Genomic DNA, 24,856 nt, shown 5'->3' on the forward strand with positions numbered 1-24,856 from the left:
GAGAAACTTAGACCCTGTCTAAGACCGTGAAAGCCAGACATGGTGGGTGGTGCACACCTCTAATCCAGCATGGAGGCAGAGGCAGATGGCTCTCTGAGTGTGAGGCCAGCTTTTTTTTTCTAGCAAGTTCTAGGTCGGAGCTACACAGGGGTTAGGCCGCTTCCAGGGTGGCTTGCTCAGTACATCCAAGGTCCTAGAGTCACGAGCCTCAGGAAAGACAGAAGAGAGAAAGACAAGTGCTTATAGAGACTGCAACTGGACCTTTGGGAAGTCATTGACAGGCAGGGCAACTCTCCCAGCACATCTGTGCTCATCCAGCTGCAGGACAGGGATGGGAATCCAAGAAAGAAGCCATTAACCCTTAATGCCCAGGAGGACCAGAATTTATCCACTGAGCAATGGGGAACCAGCAGAAACTTTGGAGGGAGGGGCAGGGTTTTGGGCTGGCTTGTGCTTTGATAAGAGATCATGAAGGGAGATGAGGTTTGAATATAGCATGAGAACTGGTAACAGCGGCCTCGGGCAATGGGGATGCTAAGGAAGAGATTGTGCAGGGCCTCAGAAAACCCGGCTTCAGCCCTGCCCAGGCCTGGTCTTCAGAGAGCAACCCCTCCTTGACCTCTGACCTCTGGCCATCGGCTGCCAGGGAAGCTCAGGTAGTGACTCTTCATTCAGCTGACACCAACCCAGGGACACTCAGTGCAGGTCCTGAGACAGGAATGAGCCAGTGGGCAGTCGGGGGTGGGGGGCAGCAATCGCCCAACAACAGCAACATCAAGAAACATCTCCCTGGTCCAGCCTCTGAGGAGTTCTCTCAGGCCCTGGGAGACCGCTGACATTTCCCACAGGAGCAGGTACAGGCCTGAGTGCGATGCACTAGTCACTTCCCATTTCCTGAGACTAATTAGCCTCCGTGGAGAATAACTCTTCTCCCAGCTCCCAGCTCCCTGTGAACCCAGACCACAGACAAATTCCTTAATTGAACTGAAGCTTTCAGCGGGCACAGATGGCCTTAGAGTATCTGTTCAAGCAGAGGCGGACCTGCGCGGTGAAAACACTGTCATTGCGGGCTTAGTAACGGTGACACCGGACCTTTTAAGGCCTCAGACCTTTGTCCAGAGGGGCAGAAATCACTCTGTCAGTCACTTTAGACAACCAGTTACCACAAGCTACCTGGGACTAAAAGAGCCAAGTAGGAGAGATCTGGGTAAGGTGAGGGGTATCTTAAGTTACCAGGGGCCCTGTGGCTGTTCTAAGACTTTGTACCAAGGTCATCAAAGCACACACAGGCTCAGGACAGGAAGAATAGGACCTTGGGGCGGGGGGGGGGGGTGGCTCCCCTTTTCTGAGTACAGTAAGTGTGGGTAGTTCTGGCATTGAGAAATGAGGTGGGGCCTGGGAGCCCTGAGTGATAACTAACTGGGAGTCATTTCCAGAGCCCTTAGTTTTAGATCTTCGACTTGTATATTTCCGTTTCCTTGCTTTTCCCAGGAGCTTCGGCTGCCTCGTGTGTGTGGCTGTGTCCTCGCTTGAAGGTAAGCTAAGACCAGACTCAGTATGCAGGGGACCAGCAGCCCCGGGGTAGAGTGTAGGTGCCGGCTTAGCTGGCTTAGCAGCCTCTGTCCCAGCATGAAGTAGCACAGGTCGCCACCGGCAGGAGAGCTTCCTTTTCTTTCTCGCAGGGACTGGCAGAGGGGAGTTCCCCTTCTCTATTTGTTTTGATTCTGTTGTTTTCTTAAAGACAGGAAGGAAAGCTATCATCACTTTTTCGGTTCTGTGAACAATAAAGGCAGGCGGGAGGATGTTCCCCTGCCAAGCCCACACCTTCTCCTCTTGCCCCCACTTCCAGCGAGGCCCCCACGACCAAGATCAGGCCCCACTGATTAGCAGGGCTGCCTTTGCCTTTCAATTGCTTTGACTTTTCTGAGTCTTGTGTGTAAAAGTGGGAGTCCTCAGATTCCCTTTACAAGGTTGTCAAGGGTTAAAAAAAAGTACCACTCCCCACCCCACCCCCCAAAAAACTCATAAAAGACAAAAAAATCACAAAAACGAAGTTGAAAACGCAAAAGACTGCCCTGGACATGAAGTAGGTGTTTCAGGCTTCCTCTTTTGCTTTTCCCCTTTGGGGTCCAGCGCACAGTGGGGAGAGCAAGCCCGAGTCCTCTGTACTACAGAGCTGATTCCTTCCACAGCCAACTTACAAACGCTGGCCTGGCCATGTTAGACTCCTTGGTGCCTGGGATTGTCCTTGCTCTGTTGGGGGACAGGGTGAGCTTGTCCAGGCTTCTAGTCTCCTGTACTCCAGACCCTCACCTCCTCCCTCCTGACAGAGACACTTCATACTCCGTATACACACACACACACACACACACACACACACACACACACACACACACACACACACCATCATATCCTCTCTTCTCCCCTACCTTCTCAAGGTAGTGTCTTGCTGTTTGCCTGGCTGGCCTGGAACTCTGTATGGAGACTAGCCTGGTCTTGAACTTAAGTGCATTCTCCTGCCTCTGCCTCCCGAGTGCTAGAGCACCCCTCCCGTTGTGCTTCTTGCTGTCCAGCCTGGTCTCCAGCTTGGGTGGCTTCTCCTACCTTCTTGGCGAGAGATGACAGGCATGCACCACCACAACTGGGCTGCTTCCTGGGAGTGAAGGACTATGCTGTCTTGACACAGAAGGGGCCCCAGGTGCTTTCGATGTCCCTACTGTGCCCCCATCTTGCTCTGAAACTTGGCCCCAAGTGTTATCTCGGTATCTTGTCTGCAATGTGGTTCCTGAATCCTTAAAATCAAAATCTTCTTTTATAGCAAACATGGTTGACAGACCTGGTCCCTTGGGTAGCAGTTTGACTTGGAATTCTGAAAGAGAGCTGTGTGCAAATGACAAAGTAACACATTTGGAGTGTGGTGCATTTATTTATTTATTTATTTATTTATTTATTTATTTATTTATTTATTTATTTTTGAGGCACTGTCACATATAAATCCCAGGCTAGCCTCAAACTCAATATGTAGTTGAGGCTGGTCTTGAACTTATTCTGTTTCTATCTCCTGAGATCTGGGATTTCAGGCATACTCCACCAGGCCTGGTTTGTGTGATACTGGGGACCAAACCCAGGGCTTTATGTATGTTAGGCAAGCACAGCATCAACTGAGCCATACCCTGCACCCTAGCGTGTTATTCTAGTCTATAACTTCTATGTACATTGAACATATGAGACCCTGTGTCAGACATTAGCATAGACGATGCTGATAGTTAAGAGACTCAAATCTCCCAGGGATCCTGGGTTATCCAAGGGTACAGAGAGTTCTAGAATAGGGCGAGCCTTTATTAGCCTTCCTGGAACACTGAACCAACAGTCTGAGGCCCAGATCTGAACACTTTACAATTCCTGACAAGACTGAACAGTGTGATGGCTCTTCTCCAGCACCATGCACTTCCTTAGCCACCTGCCTGGGCTTGAGAGCTCCACAGCCCGCTCTCTACAACACACATGTTCTACTTCATGGCCCTGGGCCCTGGAATTGTGTTGTCATCTCTTAAATGGCATTGATTCCACTTACAAGTTTTTGTGGACGTGAGATAAAGAATTCATGAGATAGTTGAGACAGATAGAGATAGTTGGTACTTAATAAACATTGCATCTCAAAACAAACCAAAGGGCTGAATGTGTAATCCAGTTGGTAGAGTTCTTGCCTAGCATGTGCGAGAAGCCTTGGGTTTGATTCCCAGCACAGAGTAAAACCAGGCATGGTGGTACATGTGTATAATCCCAGGAGGTAGGGGCAGTAGGGTCAGAAGTTCACGTTTATCTTTGGCTGTAATTGTGAGTTCCAGCCCTGCTTGGAATATGGAAGACTGTCTGTCTCAAAGCAAGCCAACAAACCAACCCATGATGGCCCCAGCTTGCTCCTTGCTGTCCCCTCCAGAACTGGTGTCCCCTCCACCCTTCAAGTTCAGCACCTCCTTGAAACTCTCACTTCTGTCCCCGAACACAGCTTGGCTCAGCAAGTGTGTCTCTCCATGTTGTCCACCCAGCCCTCCTCTTGTGGTTTGCTGGCCCGACCCAGCCCCGTTTCCCAGCCCAGAATCCTCCACTCTGCCAGGACCACAGTACAGGTTCCCAACCACACAAAGGAAGGTACCAGGCAAAGCCATAAACCCAAGAGCTGAGTGGGATGTTTGTCCAAGCAGGACAGATCTGCAGCCAGGGACGTGGAGGGAGCGTGCTGGGATCTGGAGGAAGAGGCATTTCTGGGGAGTCTGGGAGAGCTGGCTCGGGCTAGGCGGGAAGGAGGCCATTAACACTTCGCCCCAGCCGCGCTTCCTCTGCACCTCAGCCAGGCTCACACAGGCCTGTCTGTCCTCTCACTGCCTTACTGTGTGAACAGCCCCAGGTGGGAGGTTGCTGCCTGGGCACAAATGCCCTTTATGGATGGGCAAGCAGCTCCTCCTGAGCTGAGACTACCCTGGGATTCAGAATTCAGAGCTGACCCTGGAGTTGCCGCTCTTCTGCCAGTGTTGACACCCAGGGATGCTTGAACCTGGGGAGTGACTAACTGGCTTTGTTCCAAGGACCCCAGGGACCGTGGGCAAAAATCCCAGGAGAAGGCAGCAGCCACGTTTGGAAGGTGAGAGAATCCCAGAGCTCCCTCCAGAGTTCGTGATGGAGATGGCTCCACCAGTCAGCCTGCTGCCAGCCCCTGGGGCTGAGGTGAAAGGCAGCCTTCTGAAAGCACTGTTAGATCAGGGGCCAGCATTGAAGCGTGAAAGAACGCAGACCCAACTTCTGCCCACACCCCAGCCACCACCCCAGGAGGGAGCCTGGGACGAGGTGATGTTGTAAATCTGGTGACGGAGCCTTGGTACCCTGGGCTTTTATTCTCAGAGGGCCTCTGGTGTTCTTCCTCAGACCAGTGGATGACAGAAGTTACACATCCCACAGACAGACCCACCCTGCCTGGCCCCACCCAACTTCCTTAAGCCCCTCTCTGCCTCCCCCAGGCCTGCCATGAGTTTTCAAAAATTCCATTTCATCTATAGACAGGTTCAAGGGCGGGTGGGCTGCCTGTCAGTACCTTCTAGTGATAACCCAAGGACCTTCAACCCTTAGCCAGGGAGTCTCTGATGGAATTCTTGCCTTAGGGGAGGGGGTGTAAAAGGAGACAGCTCATCTGCTGGGCTCCGCTTCCTGGAGGCCATGACTCCAAGTAGGTAACGTCTGTCTATAGATCTGTATAAGACCTGTCTACAGTCAGGAGGGAAGACATGACCCTCAGATGGAAACAGGGATCTGGCTGTGATCCTTTAATACCGTAGGCTTTGGGGGTTTTCCTGTGTATCTGGAAACCTCAGGATGATAGGAGGACACCTAGCGAACTCTAGCCATTGTGTGTAGATACCTTAGAATATAATAGAAGGGAAAAACAGGGCTGCATTGCTCTCCTCGAGTACATGTAGCACAGTGCTTCACGGCCATGTCTTCACGGATGCTCTCCCCACTGCCCTGCTTTTCCACTTCCAGGAGACCAAGGCATGGAGGAGCAAGGTCCCATTGGATGGTGTTTGTGTCCCACATGTCTGGCCACCCTTCTCTCCAGCTGAGCTCAGATGAGGGAAACCTGATTTGGAGGAGGGGGTTGCAAGAACCTTAGGATATATGATATATATTCCCTACCTGCTGTAGTTCCCCTGAAAAAGTGACACAGACTCCAACCACAGCCACTAACTGACAATCTGGCCTTGCTGCGGGAAACAGACTGGAGGGCGTGATGCTGGGCTCCATCCAAAAACAGCCCGCTCACATCCTGCAGAACCAAAGGCCAAGACAGGCTTACCAGCTACAGACCCCTCAGCTCTGAGTCTCCACCCCCTTCCCTTCCCAAGGACAGAGACACTCTAAGGGACCCCTGCACCATACAGAGCAACTGCCTTCTCCCACGCTCACTACTCAGATGGTCACAAGGACACGCCTGGGACCCACACACCCTTGCTACGCACACAGTCCCTTCACTAGTAGAGCAGGTGAAAAACATACCGATGTCAGTTCCAACAGTGCCCCCAAGAAGTTCTCATCCCAACCATAGCCTCTCAGACAGACGTTTCAGGTCCCTACTGATGTCAGCAAGCTCATAGGATCAGACATCTGCTGTGTCCCACACTGCCTCCCACTGCATACAGACCCCACACTCAGAGCCCTTGCCCAGCTAGCTCCTCAGTACCCCAGCCTGGACTGGGGCATTTATGCTGCTTGCCACTTCTATAGAGTTTATGGGTTTTAAAAGCTGGGGTGTGAGGGCTGAGAGACTGGGAATGGAGGGGTGGCTGCAAGCACAGGGGAGAGGAAGAGAAGGAAGGAAAGAGCTCTATGACTCACTTCCAGCTTTACAATGTCAGTTCCATGGGGCGGGAGGAAGGGCCCATTTGTCAACACAGTTGGGGCCTGCAGCTTGTGGTGGTGGTGGTGGGGAGCTAGACCTGGCATGTTGGATAGAGGAGCTAGGAAGTTATCCAGAGGTGCTGGCCGTCTCTGCATTTGGTGGTGGCGGCTCCAGTGAGCTCAGTATTCAGGATCTCCAGTGTCTGTCTTAACATTTGTCACAACTACCGGGTGTCAGAGCTGTCCCACCCATGGCTCACTAGACATGGCCCCTTGGCACTTCTGTTTATCCTAATCTTAGCTCCCCAGGCCACACATAGTTCAGCCACTGTTCCTTTCTGAAGCATCCTCACTGTCACTGGTCCAGCCTGTGGGCACAGTGCATCCCACACCCCCTCGGACCCTACAGCATGCAGGCTCTGGCTCCTTCCTGCCTCCACTTGGCTCTTACCCATCATTCTCCGAGCCATTGCTTTTCCTTGTTCTCTAAGTGGCGAGCCAGCTAGCCTGGGAGCTCCCAGAGTGCTTTGTTTCTTGTCCCTAGGACGTTCAATTCTGAAAGCACGTGCCCCAGAAAGTCCTGAGAGACGGACCGCTGGGAAGTGAGCAGGGCGCAGAAGGTCAGACAAGATCTTCATAGGCTTTGTTGTCTAGGTAGCAGATTTTCCTCAGCACTCCACTCCCCTGGACACATCTGTCCCCATCTCTGCAGATCTCCTAGGCCAAGATAGTAAAGATGGCTCACGGGGCCACACCCTACCCCACCTCAAGGGGAAGCCCAACCACTGGCTTAGCTGGCAGGGCAGGGCTCTGTCTACTTAGCACCTTGGGGTCAAGCCTGTGCTAGTTTCTATTACAAGCTCACTCCTGCCTACAGCAGCCTTGTGGCTTTTCAGGCTCACATTACCTTCTTTAAACCTGTGGGAAACTGAGGCATGGGTAAGAGGGAGGCCGCCAATCTGTGTTTCTTCTCCCTGACAGTGTCTACTCTCTCAGTTTGCTTAAGTCTCCCTGGTCTCTCTCCAACTTCCTGCTCGTTTCTTTCTCCATCACCCTTAACCCTGTGCTTAACGGCACCCAAGGCCCTCCCCTTCCTCACTCTGAAGAGAGCGCCAATCGAAGAACACCTTGTGTGCTGTAGACATTTCTGTGCGATGAGACTCACAAGGAGTTGGGTTGTGTGTTTGTCTCTGTATACAGAGTGTGTGTGTGTGTGTGTGTGTGTGTGTGATGCCGTATTTGGAGGTGAGAAGACAACTTCGGAATTTGGTTTTTTCTCCCTTTACTTAGGTTCCCAGTATGAAACTCAAGTTGCCAAATTGGCCTAAGCTTGATTTCCAGCAGACAGTGACCTTCAACTGCAGGTCTTCCTGCCTCTTCCTCCTAGTGCTGGGATTGCAGGTGAGCGCCTTCCTTCACGGCTTATTCAGTGCTGGAGAATGAACCTGGGCCTTTGTTTACGTCGCATAAGCACCCTATCTACTGGGCCACAAGTGTTAGACCTGGAATCCTGGAATCCTAGATTAGACAGAGATCTGTCCATGGTGACAAGTGGGGCTCTGCTCTCTAGATCTAGGCAAGCCTAGAGGAGAAAGCAGAAAGAGTTTCGGTGCTCAGAATGAAGTTGACCAGGGTGTGAGAGGTTGGGCTGAACAGCAAGCAGAGTGAAGGGTGTGGTGTGTGTGTCTCAGTAACTAGGAAAGCCTTCCCTTACTCGGTGTCTGCCGTGTCCTGGGTACGGATGGAAGCAGGCCCCACCACATTTCTCCCTGGTAGCTCTAGGCTACGTACTGTTGTGTTCTCCTTGTATAGATGAGAAACCAAGGCCACAGAGGTAGCAGAGCCCACCACGGTTGGTAAACACAGCATGGATGCTTAGGGCGAGAGGGGAAGTTATCCCAACAGCTTTCGGTCTCAAGCCGTAGGACTTCAGGGGCTGCTTTATAAAGCTTGGGAAATACTAACCTGATACTGCAATCCCTTCTCTCCGCTGCAGCCAGAGAGAAGTTTCTGGAACTCAGCTCTGGTAAAGTCACGCTTCTGGTCACGAGCTCTCTGTGGCTCCCAGCAACAACCTACACAAGGCCTGGCACTAGCAGGCAGATGAAGTTGGCCTCCGCTGAGAGTCTCTGGCTCTCCTACGCCCCAGGGCTTCTCCTGGGCCCAGCATCCCTGTCTTTCTATGCCAGTTGAGGTTTGCTCTGGGCATTTCTTCTATGGGAATGTCCTTCCAGAGCATGAGACCTGCCTGTCTTCCCTCCCGAGTTAAGCTCAGGGCTCCCCGGCAGACTTGGGAAGAGTGTTGCGTTGGTTTGACCTGGTTTGAGCATCAGCACTGGGGTGGGACATTTACTGATGCATGATACACAGACTTCTGATGGCCGCTTTGTGCTTTATGAGGACAGGTATACAGGTGTACTGAAGCTCAGCTAAGAGTTGCTTTCAACGGCAGCAGTCAGTACATAGAAGAGTTTGGAAACCATGTATATTGTCAGGGTTGGCCCTTTTGAGGCTGTGTGATAGGGGGCAAGTTGCTTGACCTCTCTGAGCCCAGCCTTTCCTGTCTGTGAAATGGGCATCATGTTTATGCCTACTGCACAGGTCAACAAGGACTCAATGAGACACACCATGCAAAGGAAAACACATGTCCCAGCTCTGCCTAAGCTCCAAGGTGGGCAGGGCCCTGCCAGGTGTGTCTGAACTTCTGTAGGGTCCCTTTGGAAGAGGCAGATGGTGAAGGGCAGGTGTACATAGGCCGTGTAGCTCAGTGGGCTATGCTGAGACAATCCCAGTGTTAGATAAAAGACATGGATCTCCTCTTTGGTCAAGTAAACATTATAAGAAAGGGTTGTCTCAAAGGAACCACTCCTTCCTCGAGGGCCAAAGTCCTCAGGGAACAGTCTGGAGGCTCCTTTTATGTGACTGTAAAGTAATCTGGGGCCTGGTAGGGTTGAGGTTGGATGGCTCTGACGCGCAGGGTGGCCTCCGAGTGGCCAATGATTACCTTTTATACTTGGCCATAAAGGCCACCGCCTGGTGTATGGACAGTGTCACTTCATACAGTGAAAGTCGCAGGAGAGTGTTGTAGGCATGGCACACATACCTGTGCACACACCCCCCTCACACACACACACCTATCAAAGAAGAGCAAGCTGCCTCTGCTGAGGTCTCTAGGTCATCCCTGCAAGGCACCCCTGCTTTCTCCAAGTGATCTCTGGACCAGAAGCCAAGGGCTACGGGTGGGGCTCAGTGGGTGCAAACACAAATGAGTTCTGCCCAGGGTCTGGATCTATGTGGAAGGAGAGGAGGGATCACTTGGCTCGGGGGCCAAGTCTCAGAGGAACAAGGATCTGGCCACAGTTCAAAGTCCACATAGCCTGTGGTGGTGCAGCTGAGATCTGGGGTGTGGGGAATTGCCATAGGACTGAGACTGGAGAGCCTGGCTGAGCAAGGAAGAGGACCCAGGTATTCCCTCTGCTAACAGATTCTGGGCTACTCTCCCCAAGGGACCAAACAGGAACCCTAGGGGACAGGAAAGGTCTGATTCAGGTCATATACCTACCTCACCCATTCTGCGGCACTAACACCTAACCTCTGCAGAATAGTGGCCATCAGGGGTCAGGGCTGGGGCAGACACGGCCAGATTAATATTCTACCTCTCTGTTGATAAAACCAGGAACCTTTGTCCCAGTGAGAGAGGCTGAGGAGTACATACCAAGGGACAGTTTGTGAGACTCTGGTAGGTCCGTGGCTGAGGGCACCCTTGTGGGATGCTGAGTGTAGCCATCAGGAAGCTGGGTCCCAGCCAACTCAGCCTGGGCCCTGCTGTTCTCCAGTGGTCAGATAAGAAAGAGCGGTGTGGTCCTCTAAGGGAGTGAGCGAGGTGAGGAGCCAGCAGAGGTTTATGGGAGGCAGCGGCATCTGGGAGAGAGAGGGAGAGAGAGAGGGGTGTTATTCATTCATAGTTGTAAATGCTCTGTAGAACTGCAGCTGCTTTGAGCCCTGGCCAGAGCCTCCAATCAACCTTTGGTTCTGATAAAGACAAGAAACCCAAGGTGATAACGCACAAGCTAGAAACTGTCACCAGGAGTTAATTAGGGCACTGGGTGCTGAACCTGGCCACACCTGCTACACCTGACTAGACTTCTCAGGAGGGAGGGAGGGAGGGAGGGAGGGAGGGAGGGAGGGAGGGAGGGAGGGAGGGAGGGAGCTCCCCGCCTGTGCACCAGGCTTACTGTCTTTGTTACCTCTTTATTTCCATCCCTTATTCCTAGCCCCTCCCTCCCCACTGCTGACATAACAGCATGAAATTAAACCTATTCCAGTCTGTGACATCTGATCCCTTTGACATGACATAGTACAACCTGTAGAGCCAGAGGTGGGGGCCAGGAGGCCCTGTTCTCATCTCTCTCTGCACAACCTTGAGCCAGTCACAGCTGCCTGAACCTCAGTCTCCCACTCTGGACGTTGTCAGGGTGATGGAGCAAGCATTCAGTTATTTTCTGCTGGATTCTGATGTGGTCTAAAGTCCACACTTTGTTGTGAAACACCGCAATCTGTGATGTACAGAACCTATTACTGTGGCCACCCAGGAATGCAGGGAGCAGGTATGTGACACTTGACAGAATCCCCAACCCATCTCTGTCTTGGGAAGGCAGGAGGAGGGCCCTTATGTCACCAGGGCTTCTGGAATGCTTCCTTGTCTGTGCCTGCTCTCAGCCACCATTTTTAACTCCATGCTCATTAAATAAGGCTACTGGGGGTGGACCCCAGGGGCTCTTCTCCTGTTCCTGCCCTGTGGGCCTCCTCTGTCCCTCACACGTTCAATCATGCCAGGTGACCAGGTGCTGGGTCAGGATGAACCCACTCTGAGCTCGGGAGATGGCTGGAGGGAGTTGGTGCTAATCTCAGTCCTCCCAGACTGAGCCCAGGAATGGGCTGCCCTTCAGAACATGCAGGGTCCAACCCCAGAGCCAGGCAGAAGCAGGAAATGTGGCCTTGTTGTGCAGGGGTGAGGGAACAGGCAGGAAAGGGTCTGGGGATAGGTACGTGGGGTCGTACCTAGCTAGCTCGATGCGATCCTTGGTCCAGGTGGGTGGTGACTCAGGCTAGCCTGAAATCTAGCTCTTGCAAGGTTGTGTCATAGAGAGGAAGTCAGAAATCTCTGAGAACAGGGTCGCAGAAGGTGCCTTACGGGGCGGTGGCTGGAAGCAGAAGGTTTCGCCTGCCTGGTGTATGCTATGTTGGTGGTTGTTAGAAGGGAGAGAGTCCTCGGGAAGGAATGCCCAAAGTGACCCTGGGAGGGAGGGGTAGCAGATGGTAGAAGAGTATCAATCGCCCTTCAGTCCCCTTAGCTTCAGGTTCCATCTAAACAATGACTGTCATTTGTGTACTTCCTTCACAGGCCTTTTGAGAAGATGAATCAGCGTGTGTTAGCTCAGGGCAGAGGGCCTGGCGGTGAGACGTGAGAACAGCCAATGTCATGGTGGTGGGGGAGTGGACGTGGGGTCCAGCAAACTGCATGTTGAAAAAACGAGGAACTCAAAGGCAGATGAGCCTACCACGCTGGGAACAGTTGGGAGTACATTGCTCAAGGTGTGTGGTGTGCATGGAACATGTCTGTGTGTTAGATGGGTATATGTATATGTGGTGTGTGATATGTAGTACATGTGTGTGATATATGTGTATGTGTGTGTAATATATGTGTATGTATATGTGTATATGTATATGATCATTATATATGTGTGTGTGGTATATATCTATAGGGCGGTGTGTGTGTGTGTGTGTGTGTGTGTGTGTGTGTGTACGCGTTCACCTATGTGTACAAATGTAGAGGTCAGAAGTCAAACATTGGGTGTCTCCTATGGGTCAAGTCCTGGCTAGTTTTATGTCACTGCTAGTGTGAAGCAGTGAAAAGTGACCCAGCATGCATCATGGTGGCGGGACAGAGTCAGGCTCTCCAGGGCAGAGAGACTCTAAAACTGACGGCCAGGTCTTGCTCAGACGACGGGGCTGAGGGAAGAATCCAAGACTGAGACAGGTGGATAACCTTTCTTTAGTTTTTTTTTTTTTTAATTTGTTGTATATTTGCACATTTGTGTGTGTGTATATGTGGGGGTGCGTGTGTGCCACAATAAACATGTGATAGTCACAAATCGGAAGACAACGCTGTGACTCATTTGTGTTCTACCATGTGGCTGCCGGAGATTACATCCAGGTTGCTGGTCTTGGTGGTGAACAGCCTTACTTACCCCCTAAGCCTTCTCACTAATCCTGACGGTCTTTATACAGGGCTTGGAATGGGGGGTGGGGGTGGGGGTGGAGTTGAGGAGATCACAGAGGACCTAGGATTGTGTGTATCAGAGAGAGATAGGAAACCACTGATCGTTCAGCACACATTCAGAATTACTGCCTGTCCCAGGGAGGGATCCACAGCTCCAGCGCTGTGTCTGTTCAGCATTTGGAAGAGCATAGCTTGCTGTGAGCGGCCGACCCAGAAGACTGTATAAGTAGTTCAGCTCTCCTTCCTACTTGCCTCTGCCCCACACCAGGACACTTCATACTGTCAGAACCACTGGGTGTGTGAGCTTGTGAGAGGGTGTGTGGGCACACACGTCCCTGTGTGGGGCGTGGAGGTCAGAGGGCAACTTGGAGGAATCTGTTCTCTCCTTCCACCACTCGGGGCCCAGGAATCAAGCTCAGGTTCCCAGGCTTGGCAGCAGCCTCCCTTACCTGTTAAACCAGCGCTTCTCAGCCCTCCTAATGCTGTGACCTCATGTTGTGCTGACCCCCACCCATGACATTATCTCTGTTGGTATTTTATAACTGTAATTTTGCTCCTATTAAGAATCACAATGTAGCCGGACGTGGTGGCGCACGCCTTTAATCCCAGCACTTGGGAGGCAGAGGCAGGCGGATTTCTGAGTTCGAGGCCAGCCTGGTCTACAAAGTGAGTTCCAGGACAGCCAGGACTATACAGAGAAACCCTGTCTCGAAAAAACCAAAAAAAAAAAAAAAAAAAGAATCACAATGTAAATGTCTGTTTTCCGATGGTCTCAGGTCCCCCGTGAAAGGGTCATTGGGAACTGCTGTTGAACACTCTCACCAGTCCATGTGGCATTTCTAGATCAGATTGTTCAAAGCCAGGTTAGTTCCCTGCCCTTCCTCCCAGAGCCCACTGGGCTGGCAAACAGGAGCCAGAAATTTACCTGTGGAGTCTTGGAGTCACGAGCCCTGAGGAGGATCCAAGACCAGTGCAGGAAGATCTATGGGGAGTTCTTTGGCTGACAGCTCAGGCAGGTCTAAGGCTCAGTCTTAGGCAGTGAGACCTGCCTCAAAAATGAGGTGGAGATCTGTCTTAGTCGGGGTTACCCTTTGCCACCAGCATAGCAGGGGAGGAAAGGGTTTATTCAGGTTACATTTCCACATCATAGCTCATCACCAAAGGAAGTCAGGACTGGAACTCAAGCAGGTCAGGAAGCAGGAGCTGATGCAGAGGCCATTAAGGGGTGCTGCTTGCTGACTTGCTCCTCATGTCTGGCTCAGCCTGCTTTCTAACAGACTCACAGTGGGATGGGCCCTCCCCCATTGATCACTTATTAAGAAAATGCCTTACAGCTGGATCTCATGGAGGCATTTTCTCAATTAAGGTTCCTTCATTTCAGATAACTCTAGCTTGTGTCAAGTTGACATAAAACTAGCCGGGACTTGATCCATCGAAGGAGACACCCAATGTTTGACTTCTGACCTCTACATTTGTACACAAAGGTGAACGCGCACACACACACACACACACACACACACACATACACACACACACTGATCATATATATATATATACATATATATATATACATATATATATATATACACATACACACATGTACATACACAAACAACACACACATACATACACTTATATCACACACATGTACTACATATCACACACCACATATACATATACCCCTCTAACACATTACATCACACACTTATATATCCCACACACAATACATACATACATACACATACTCCCACATACTTCACATACATCATACACACATAAACCATACATACACCATACACTCACTGTATAGACATATATGACACACATATACCACATAACACATGCTTCACATACCACATATATATGCCATACATGTTCACCTCACATACACTACACACACACACCACACACCACACACCACACACTACACACATATCCAAACATATACACACTACACTGACACGCATACCACACAAACTGGGACGTGACAGCCATAGGTACATGCTTGTAATTCCAGCACTGAGGAAGGCAAGGTTACAGAATAAGTGTCAGGCCAGACCAGATGACATAGTGAGGCCTGGTCTCAGGAGGAGGAGGGAGAGGAGGAAGAGGAGGAAGAGGGGAAGGAAGAAGAAAAGGGGAGGGAGAAAGAAGAAAAGGGGGAGGAGGAAGAAGGAGGAGGAGGGAAAGGAGGAGGAGGAGGAGGGAAAGGAGGAGGAGGAGAGAGGGGGGAAGGAAGAAGAAAAGGGGGAGGAGGAAGAAGGAGGAGGAGGGAAAAGAGGAGGAGGAGGGGAGGAGGAGGAGGAAGGGGAGGAGGAGGAGGGAGAGGGGGGGGAGGAGGAGGGAAAAGAGGAGGAGGAGGAGGAGGAGGAAAAGATTATTGATGGTATAATCTAAGAGATTAAAGCAAAAATGTAGCCTGAAGCAGACAGTTGGGCTTGAAATCAGAGGACTACCTACTGTAAGACTTAGTAACCTGACCTCCCACTGTGTGACTTAGTTCATCTGTCTCTGGGTTTCAGTTTTCCAGAACTATAAAATGGGCACAGGAACATGATCTCCTTCATAGGGTGATTATAATAATCAGAGCAGATTGCTTAGGAAAGAGCTTTTTACACAAATCCCTATGGTGTGTGTGTGTGTGTGTGTGTGTGTGTGTGTCCTTATTGAACAATTTAAACTACCTGTCATCCAGTTATCCCCAGGCCCAGGCTGGTACACAGCTCTGGCATAGGGTGTGGTAGGGTGACCACTGTCAACATATCCAAAGTCCCCTGCTGAGTTGGCGGAGGTCCTGCCCTGGCACTTCTTAGCCCCAAAGGCTAGAAGAGTGCTGCCCTTCCCAAGGTGTGGTGGGTAGAGAGAGCAGGAGACTTGGAGCCCCCAGCAGTGGATGAAGGCCCTCGTCACTCACTGTTTTCTGGTGCCGCCGGGAGAGCCTCATTTCTATAGCAAACACAGGCTTAAGGGTGTGGACTGTAGTGACGTGGGGGTGCCTGTGGGGGATCCATGCACTGACTACAGCCTGGGCCTCTGGCTCATACCAACTTCTCAGGCTTGCTCGTAGCTGACTTATATGGCTCTAATGATTTCATCTGGTCAACAGACATTTCTGGAGGCCTAGTTGTGTGTCACACAGAGAAGCCGAGGGTGATTTACCTCTGCCTGTCTTAGTCAGTGTGCCCTTGCTTTGACAAGTGCATCAGGGAGGAAGGGTTTACCTGGGCTCACGGTCTCAAGAGATTTTAGTCTGTCATGGTGGAAGGGCTTGGCAGTACAGAGACATTCGTCTCACGCTGGTCAGGAAACAGGAGGGGAGAGGGAAGGAGATGCTCAGTGAGATGGCTCCTGGCACACCCTCCTCATCCTCCTCTCTTCTTAGTGGGTGTCATGAGGCCCCAGCACAGGGAAGGCTCCTTTGCCAGCCCTGAAATGAAAGCAGCCACAACACAGCAAAGCAAAACCTATCCACCTATCATTTGCTGTGTAACCCTGACACTGCGTTCTGATCCTCAGACCACACTTAAGGCTGGGGGGGGGGGAGGAAGGGGGAGTAGCAGGTGCAGGGACTGTAATCCCAGTGGACCCCTCTGGGAAGACAGGAAGACAGGAGATGGACACGGGAGGATCTCTGGAAACCCATACACCAGCTAACCTGACCTGCACAGCACAGAATGAGATACTTTTTCAAACAAAGGGGAAGGGGGCGGGGGAAGACACCACTGAGTCTCCTCTGGCTTGAACATACATGTTAGGGCATGTGTGTGCCTGTACTCACAGGTATGCACAAATGCATACATATACACACCTACATTGTAAACAAACTCCAAACATGCTGTGCTGGTTAGCTTTTATTTTGTTCTGTTGTACGTCCACATGACACAAGCTGGCATCATCACAAGAGAAGGAGCCTTATTTGAGGAAATGATCAGTATCAGACTGGCCGCTTGGCCGGCACCACCTCTAAGCAGACTGTCCTGGGTTTTGTATGCTAAAGTGAAGTTGCAAGAGCCATGGAGAGCAAGCCAGTAAGCATTACTCCACACGGCCTCCGCGTTAGCACCTGCCTCCAGGTTCCTGCCCTACTTCAGTTCCTACCTCGGCTTCCTCTAATGATGAACTGTGATGGTGACGTTTAACAGTCCAGTGGCTGCCTGTTGGCTACCTCCCCTTCCTCCCTGGCTTCCTCATACACACCATTCTCCAGTCACCCAATGCAAGATGGGATCAGGGCCTGACCTGTTGACTGGGCCCTGCTCCTGGCACACCCTCCTCATCCTCCTCTCCTCTTAGTGGGTGTCATGAGGCCCCAGCACGGGGAGGGCTCTTTTGCCAGCCCTGGAATGAAAGCAGCCACAACACAACAAAGCAAAATGTATCCACCCACGACGTCTGCCATGCCTCCGTGCCTCCATCCCTCATCCAGAAGGCTCTGTGGTCTTTCACATTTGCGGATCTGTCTCTGCCATGGGGTCTTCCTGGTCACCCAAGCGTGGGCCATGAGCTGGGCATCCTCAGGTCCCACGTTAGCCATGTGCAGGCTATAGGGTTGCTGGCTGGGGTTTCCTGCCACTCAGACCCAGTCACATCCCTTCACCTCAGCACAGTGCTTCTGGCTAGGGAGGCTTTCCCTGTGGAAAATGGGAGTCCCCTCTCACCTCCTACAAGGTTCAAAGCTTCTGCTCCCCACAACCCTCCTGCTTCCTGGGTACACCTCCCTCCCCTCAAGCTGTTTGCACCCTGGGTGAGAGGGGCAGCCCAGAAGGGCCCCAGCTAGGGCTCGGAAGAGTTCCAAATACTGCGTGCATGCAAAACAGGCCATGTGCCAGGGTAACATTTGGTTTCTAAAGAATTTCTTTTCTTTTTTTAAGATTTATTTATTATTACACATACGTACACTGTAGATTATTACTTCAGACACATTACCGGTGATTGTAAGCTACCATGTGGTTGCTGGGATTTGAACCCAGGACCTTCAGTCTGTGCTCTTACCCACTGAGCCATCTCTCCAGCCCAAGAGTTTACCTTCTTGAGCTGCACTTTATGTTTTCCTGCATGGATCCCAGCGTTCATACCTACCGTCACCACAGGGCAGGGCTGGAGGCCCAGGACAATAGGAACAGGGTCCCGTGGGTACTCTTTGTTGTTGTTTCAAATGACTTATTTTTATTTGTGCGTCTGCAGAATTATTTGTGTGTGGGTCTGTGCACAGGAGCACAGGTCGTGAAGGTGTCAGATCCCCAGGAGATGGAGTTACAGGAGGTTGTGTGCCCCCCAGGGTGGGTGCTGAGAATCGAACTCCTTTGTAAGAGCAGTGCTCTAACTGCTGAGCCATCTCTTCAGCCTTCTCTTTTTTTCCTTTTTCTGAGTCTCCTGTGGCTTACGGCTAGCCTGGAAGTCAGTGTCGCCGAGGAGGATCTGAAACTCGGGCTTCTGACTCTTCAACCTTCAGGTCTTAAGGGCTGGCGTTACAGTTGTGTGCCATGTCTCAGGAGCCAGTCCACGGGGAATAGTGACACACTGGGGACCCCGGAAGTAAGTGGCAGCTACGGACACACTTCTGGAGAGTTGACATTTTGCAAAATGCAGCTAACACCTTCATGAACATATGAGATAATTTTTGAAATTTATTATATTTAGTGTGTGTGTGTGTGTGCCCGTGCACGGGGATGCATGGGCTGATGCCATAGTTGGCATGTGGCGGTCAGAGTACAATTTTAGGAGTTGGCTCTCTACAGTGGGTCCTGGTGATGGAACTCAGTTTGTCAGCTTTCTTTACAGCAAGTGCCTTTAGCCATTGAGCCATCTCGCTGGTCCCATGACGTGATTTGAAAGATACCCACACACTATTTTTGACTCAGTGTATTCCAGACGAGGTTTCCTGTGTTCCAAATCCTCTCTGTAGCCAAGGATGACACTGAACCTCTGATCCTCCTGCTTCAACTTCCCAAGTTTCAGGAAACTTGATTGCAGCCTCGAGCCACCACACCTGGCTGTCTGTAGTATGCGTGTGTGTGTGTGTGGGGGGGGGGGGGATTGAACCCAGGGCTTTGTGCATGTTAGACAAGTACTCTACCAACTGAGCTAGAGCCAGGGCCCTTGCTGGTTAAATTTAAGTGTGCTTGAGCAGCAGAGAGTCTCTCACAGAAGCCTTGCATGACTTGAGGCAGTCACTGAACAATTGCTCTTTTCCCAGGCATTCCATGTGCCAACCCCACTCTAGACCCGAAAGACACAGCAGCCAAGAGGGCATCAGGCTGATGTCCGCGGGAGCCCCCGAGGGCTGTTTATGATAGTTTGGATCAGGGGGCCTCACTGTCAAGAGGGCCAGACCCAGGTCAGTGCCATTGGATTGTCCCGGGTGTTTGTGCTGGGAAGGTTGTGTGGCAGATACACCTGACTGACTCCCAGGCTCGGGGCTCTATTTTTAGAAGTGTCAGCCTGTCGCCCCCGCCTCCACACCTGCTCAGGTGCCCAGCTGCCTGAGAGGGCCCAGGGAGCCAGCCTACCTGCTGAGGGAAGCTGTCTCAGCCAGCCACGCAGGCAGGCTCTTCCTTCAGATGGAGTGGCCTCCGGGCCTAGCTCACCTGGGTGGGCTGGATGAAGGCTTTGCTGATCTGCTGGCTGATCAGATGGGGAAATCCCAGCTCAGATCTGCAGGTCTACCTGCTATTACCCAGGCTTCTGTGCCTTGAAGGAGGCCCAGCTGCAAGCCCTCTGGGTCTCAACAGGCACACCACACCACGCCTGTGAACTCTTACAATATCCCTTGAGGCCAGCTTGGAGACTTCCCGATCCAATCCCCGTCCCCCACCCCCATGTGTAGTGAGACCACATCTTCAATCCTCAAATTGAGGGCAGTACAAAGGAGATCTAGTCTGTCCCGGACTCCCTAGTCACTTGGGTCCTTGGCCTTTGCTGGTCTTGGGATGCTTGGCAGAGCTGAGCTGTATCCAGAAGCCCTTCCCTGTAGAATACAGACACATAGAGAATCCAGACAGTGGACCCTCTGTTGCAGTAAACGTCCAACCCCAATAATCTCATGTAAAAAACACACAACTCAGCTATTGTATTTATAAACTGTACGCCTAGATTGGGCAGATCTACCATCACACTCTTCTATTCTCCAGCGATGAGACCTCTTGCTACTTCTCCAGGCCACGTGGTTCTGCCATCTTCCTTCCACCTCTCCTTTCTCTCTCCTCTGTCCTTCCCCTCCCTTCCCCCACTCTCTCAAACCTCCAGCGCCATCTCTACTGCCCAACCCCCAGCTCCAGCCTTTATTTGACCAGTTAGAATGGGGAAGAAGGTTCCGGGAAAATCACTGGAGCAGTGATCCACTCCTCCTTGGGGCAACTCCTGTTGAGGAAGCAAAATTAACATCCAAATACAAACAGCACCAGGGCATCCTCCCGCAACCCTCCTCTATTGAAGGACATCCAAGGCTCTTGATAAGAGGAAGACAAGCTTGAAGCCCTCTTTGGTGGTGTGCTGGCTGCTTTTTACATCAACTAGACACAAGCTGGAGTCTCCCGAGAGGACAGAGCCTCAATTGAGAAAACACCTCCAGAAGATCTGGCTGTAGAGAAGTCTATAGGGCATTTTCTTAATCAGTTTTTGATGGAGAAAAGCCCAGCCCATTGTGGGTGGTGCCATCCCTGGGTTGGTGGGCCTGGGTTCTATAAGAAAGTAGGCCGAGCAAGCCATGAGGCATAAACCAGCTATGTAGCACCCTCTCCGTGGGTGCATCAGTTCCTGCCTCCAGATTCCTGCCCTGCTTGAGTTCCCGTCCTCATGGCTCTGGATTAGGAACTGATATATGAAACCGTGAGTGAAAACTTTCCTCTCCAAGTTGTTTTGGGTATGGTGTTTCATCACAGCAGTGGTGACCCTGACTAAGACAGGTAGGTTATTCCCCCTCCCCTTCCAGGAAGACCTCAGCCAGGCCAGGCCAGGCCATACTCTTGCTGCGTGTGTCTCAGGCTCTGCTCAAGCCAGTTTCCCTCTTTGAATCTTGAGAAGGGAGCTCAGAAGAGCTAGGGTGGGTTAGTTAGTTAGTTAGTTAGTTAGTTAGTTAGTTAGTTAGATCCAGCTGTTAGGCGTGGAGCTGAAAATGTGCCTCTGTGTTCCATCTTAGCTGCATACGCTTTCTTTATGCTTTTTATGAAAGTGGAGACACTGGGCTCAGAGGAACAATGATTATTCAGCTAGAACTGTGCACAGGTGGGATTCAGGCTGCTCCCACCTGAGCCGCTCTGCTGTGCAGCTCAGTGGGACGGCGTAGATCTTGAGTGTGTTTGTCTTTGGGCTAAACCATATGATAAAGACTGGGACGAGGCAGGCTCAGGGGAGGAGACTAACATGAGTGTGGGCGGAGACTATACACGAGCAGGTTTTGATGCCCACCATGTCGGAGGGTGATGGGACACTCCTCTGGGCTGCAGAGTAGGGAGGGAAGGCAGATAGGGAGGAGGCACAGGTGCCTGGGATTCTCATGGCCCCCAGTCCTGAACCCTCAGTGCTGTTTTGCTCCCTAGTCTGACCTCTTCCAGACATGTGCTGTTTCCTCTTAAAATGAAGAAAACAAGCAAGAGAGAAAGCCAACTGTGAAACAGTTTCACGGTGTCTTTGGGGACACTTTGGTCTTTTCCCTCCTATCTCTGTCTCTTCTTCCTTCAATCTACCCCAACTGGTATGATCACACAAACCCCATCTTTCCCAGCACTGACTCCCCACATCCTAGTGTTCATCAGACTGCTTCCCCTGGAAAGGCTGGCTGTTGTGTGGCTGAAAGACACAGGGGTTGGGGGCATGGGCATGGAAGCCAGGGTTTCCTGCGTGCTAGGCAAGCAATGGCCAACCTTGTTCTCATTCACGTCTCTCCTGAGGAAACTGAGATGCAGCAGCATCCTAGGTAGGGCTTTCCCAAGGTCATCAGACTGAAGCTCCGGACCCAAGGCTCGGAACAGGGGACTGGCCTGTTGGCCTAAAGCCATCTCAAATCCAGACTAGAAAGAAGCAAAGACTGGAGCTTCAGATACCAGAGAGGAAAGTCGGGAAGAGCCCATGGTGTTGGGCAGGGAGGCTCCCCAACTCTCTTCCTTCTCAGTGTGAGTGTGCTTTCCCTGGGCTTTGAAGAGGAAGAGGCTGTGTTTTGTAAGCACACCACATCCCCCATGAGGAAGCATTGCTCACATGACTGTGTGTGGCACTGGGCAGCAGACAGCCTGAACAGCTGGACGAGGCAGCCTAGGGAGTTATTTGTTGTTGAGTTGGAGGGAGCTTTCTGGGGAGAAGGTGTGACTAACTCTTTGGTCTGGGATTAACTGGTGACTGCATCCATCTGTCCATCCATCCTTCCATCCATCCTTTTTTGTTTGTTTGTTTTCATTTTTGCCATGGTACAGCCGGTATCCTGCTGATAGCTGGGGCTTTCCCGGTTTGAAATATCCTCTAGGGAGGAGCTTCAATGGGGACAGGGGTAGAGAGAGACAGCCTTCCCGGGTCAGAGACCCACCAATCCACCTTTCTCTCTGCTGGGCCTTCTCAGTGCTCCAGGCTACCTGGGAGAGCCTCCTGACATCTCCCACAGGATCCCATAGATCCTGTCTGTCTGTCTGTCTGTCTCCTCCTTCAGAGTCTCTCCTTACAGATGGCACCTGTCCATCCATCCATCCATCCATCCTTCCATCCATCCATCCATCTTTCTGCCATTTGTTTTAATTTCTTCTATTACATATGTATTTATTAATTTATCAATCAGATTTATAGCAAAAGAGAGATGTATTTAGGATTTTAAAATCATTTGAAGTTGGACATGATGGCCTAGGCCCTGAGGCACCAGAACTTGGTAGGTTCATGCAGGAGCGCTTGAACTCTCCTTCATGAGTGGACGTGGGCTACTCAATGAGACCTGCTTCTAAACAAGGTAGGAAGGAGGAAGGGAGAGAAAGAGGGAGTGAGAGAGGGAGGAGAGGAAGGAGGGAGGGAGAGAGAGAAAAGGAAGGGATGCAGACAGAGGGGGAGGGAGAATGGAAGGGAGGGTGGGAGGGAAAGAAATTCTTCTTAGTGCTGGTGACAAAGCCAAGCCTACAGCTGTCACCCTCTAGGCAGGTGCTCCCCACCACCAGCCTCAGGACCAATTCTTGACCATCTTTTCTGGCTTAAAAGGACCCACTGGAATGAGGAGTTGAAGGAATGAATCCTTGGGGGATCAGGCAGAGGGGTCCAGGTCCAGCGTCTTGTCCAGACCTGCCTGGCCCTCCCTCTCCTCAGGACTTCAGTCATGCGTCCTGGGACAGAATGGTGGTCTAGAAGGAACTGGGCTCAGAGCAAGAACCTTCCTGGATGCTGATAATTCACCATGGGCATGAGCAGTGTGACAGTCCTGCCCAGGGCCGTCCATTCCTGCTCTGAAGATTGGGAAACTCGAGTCAAATGCCAGATTCAGTCAGTCAGTCAGTCAGTCATAGCTGCTTCCTTTCTTCTCTCTCTCTCTCTCTCTCTCTCTCTCTCTCTCTCTCTCTCTCTCTCTCTCTTTCTTTCCCGAGACAGGGTCTCTCTGTGTAACCCTGGCTGTCCTGGAACTCATTCTGTAGACCAGACCAGGCTGGCTTTGACTTCAGCGATCCCCTCCCTGCCTCTGCCACCCAAGTGCAGGGATTAAAGGTGTGCCTGGTTAGTTGGGTATTTTTCATACAAAGAAAGGGTGCTAGAGAATAATTAAAGAATTTCTGGTAATTCCAGCACTCCAGGCACAGAAGCAAGAGAATCTTGTATTCAAGGCTATCCTAGGCTACCAATCAAGACTTCCATATCTAAAAAGTAACAACAGAAAAGGACAGGGTCAGAATTCATAGGCACCATAACTCATTCCTGAAATCCCAGTGTTTGGAAGGCTGAGATAGGAAGACTGTGGCCAGCTTCAGGCCAGCCTGCGCTCCATAGAGAATTATAGGCCATCCTGGGGTACATAATGAGGTCCAAGTATAAAGTGAGATAGCCCTTGTCTCAAAATAAAACAGCAACCAAAAATAAACCAGAAAACAAATCTGAGTCTAACTTCAACGTCAATGCTCTTAAGAACTAAGTCTGTGGTCAGGGAGAGCAAGTGAGAGAGAGAGAGAGAGAGAGAGAGAGAGAGAGAGAGAGAGAGAGAGAGAGAGGAGCGTCTGCCTCAGTTGCAGGCTTTATGTTCTTTTGGGGGCTTACTTCCCTCAGGAGAGCACAGCCCCTGAAACTCACAGGAGAAGCTTCTGCGGCTGCCCCCGACCGATCGACTGACGGACGGACAGACTGACCGGCACCACAGATTGGCAGGGGCTCCTCAGGGTCCCCCACCCCCACTGGACTCTCCTGGGTGTCCAAGTGTCTACGTTGTTCCAGGCATCTGTCTCCCTCCTCAGCTAATGATTGATGCAGAAGCAGCCACAGTACCAGGATCCCCCTTGTCCAGAACACATTCTGGCCTGAGATGTGGCGGCGGCGGCATTCTAGCCAAAGTCTAGTCAGGTCAGTTTCCTGAGTGCTTCTGGAATAAAGTTGTCCTTACTTTTACAGTGGGGCAGAGGGCAAGATGTTTCCTGCTATTTGTTTGTTTTGCTTGAGAACGTTATTGGGTGATGATGTGATGTCTGGGGCAGTGGCAGCCATCTTGTAACTCTAAAGTGAGCTAGCCAAGGATAAGGTGGCCAGCTAAAGGTAGGGGAAGAGGAAATAACCTGGACTGTTGATGATGCTGAGCCCCAGGGTCAACCTGTCTTGAAAGCAGCCCTTCCTCTGGACTTATTGTTCTGTGAAAAAATATACATTCCTTTTTGTCCAAGAACTTTGAATAGACAGTTCCTGTTTCTTGTCATAAAAACATCTCTGAGGCCTGAGACGGAGTCTGGAGAACCACCACCCAAGCTCATAGCTACCGGTAGGAACAGAAGTGTGCTAGCTAAGGAAAATCATACCCTCTCTCCAGAGGAGGTCTTGAGTAGCCTTTCCTCACTGGCTCAGAGGGGAAGAGAACACCTCAGCTTGGTTCTGCACCCAAACTCTCCTTTACCCCATCAGAGGGACCCACACCCTGTTTGCCAGACTTCTGACCTATTTCCTATGGGGTCAGAGGAGGAGAAGGTGGGCTCAGGGTTGGGGTACTGTGGAGAGCAGCTTCATTCAGTGCACCAGAGAGAAAAC

The 24,856-nt window shown here is 51.3% G+C and overlaps 1 long non-coding RNA gene across 1 annotated transcript; it reads left to right on the forward strand.

Moving 5' to 3' along the window:
* Positions 1-1,145: 1,145 nt before the first annotated feature.
* LOC110284141 (uncharacterized) lies at positions 1,146-12,637 on the forward strand. The gene is made up of 6 exons (XR_002376902.3): positions 1,146-1,207; positions 1,492-1,535; positions 7,681-7,791; positions 8,387-10,129; positions 10,665-10,997; positions 11,795-12,637. It is a non-coding gene; the product is annotated as an uncharacterized LOC110284141 (long non-coding RNA).
* Positions 12,638-24,856: the final 12,219 nt, after the last annotated feature.

The sequence above is a fragment of the Mus caroli genome, unplaced genomic scaffold (assembly GCF_978045245.1).
Source record: "Mus caroli unplaced genomic scaffold, Mus_caroli_1 scaffold_18, whole genome shotgun sequence".
NCBI lineage: Eukaryota > Metazoa > Chordata > Mammalia > Rodentia > Muridae > Mus > Mus caroli.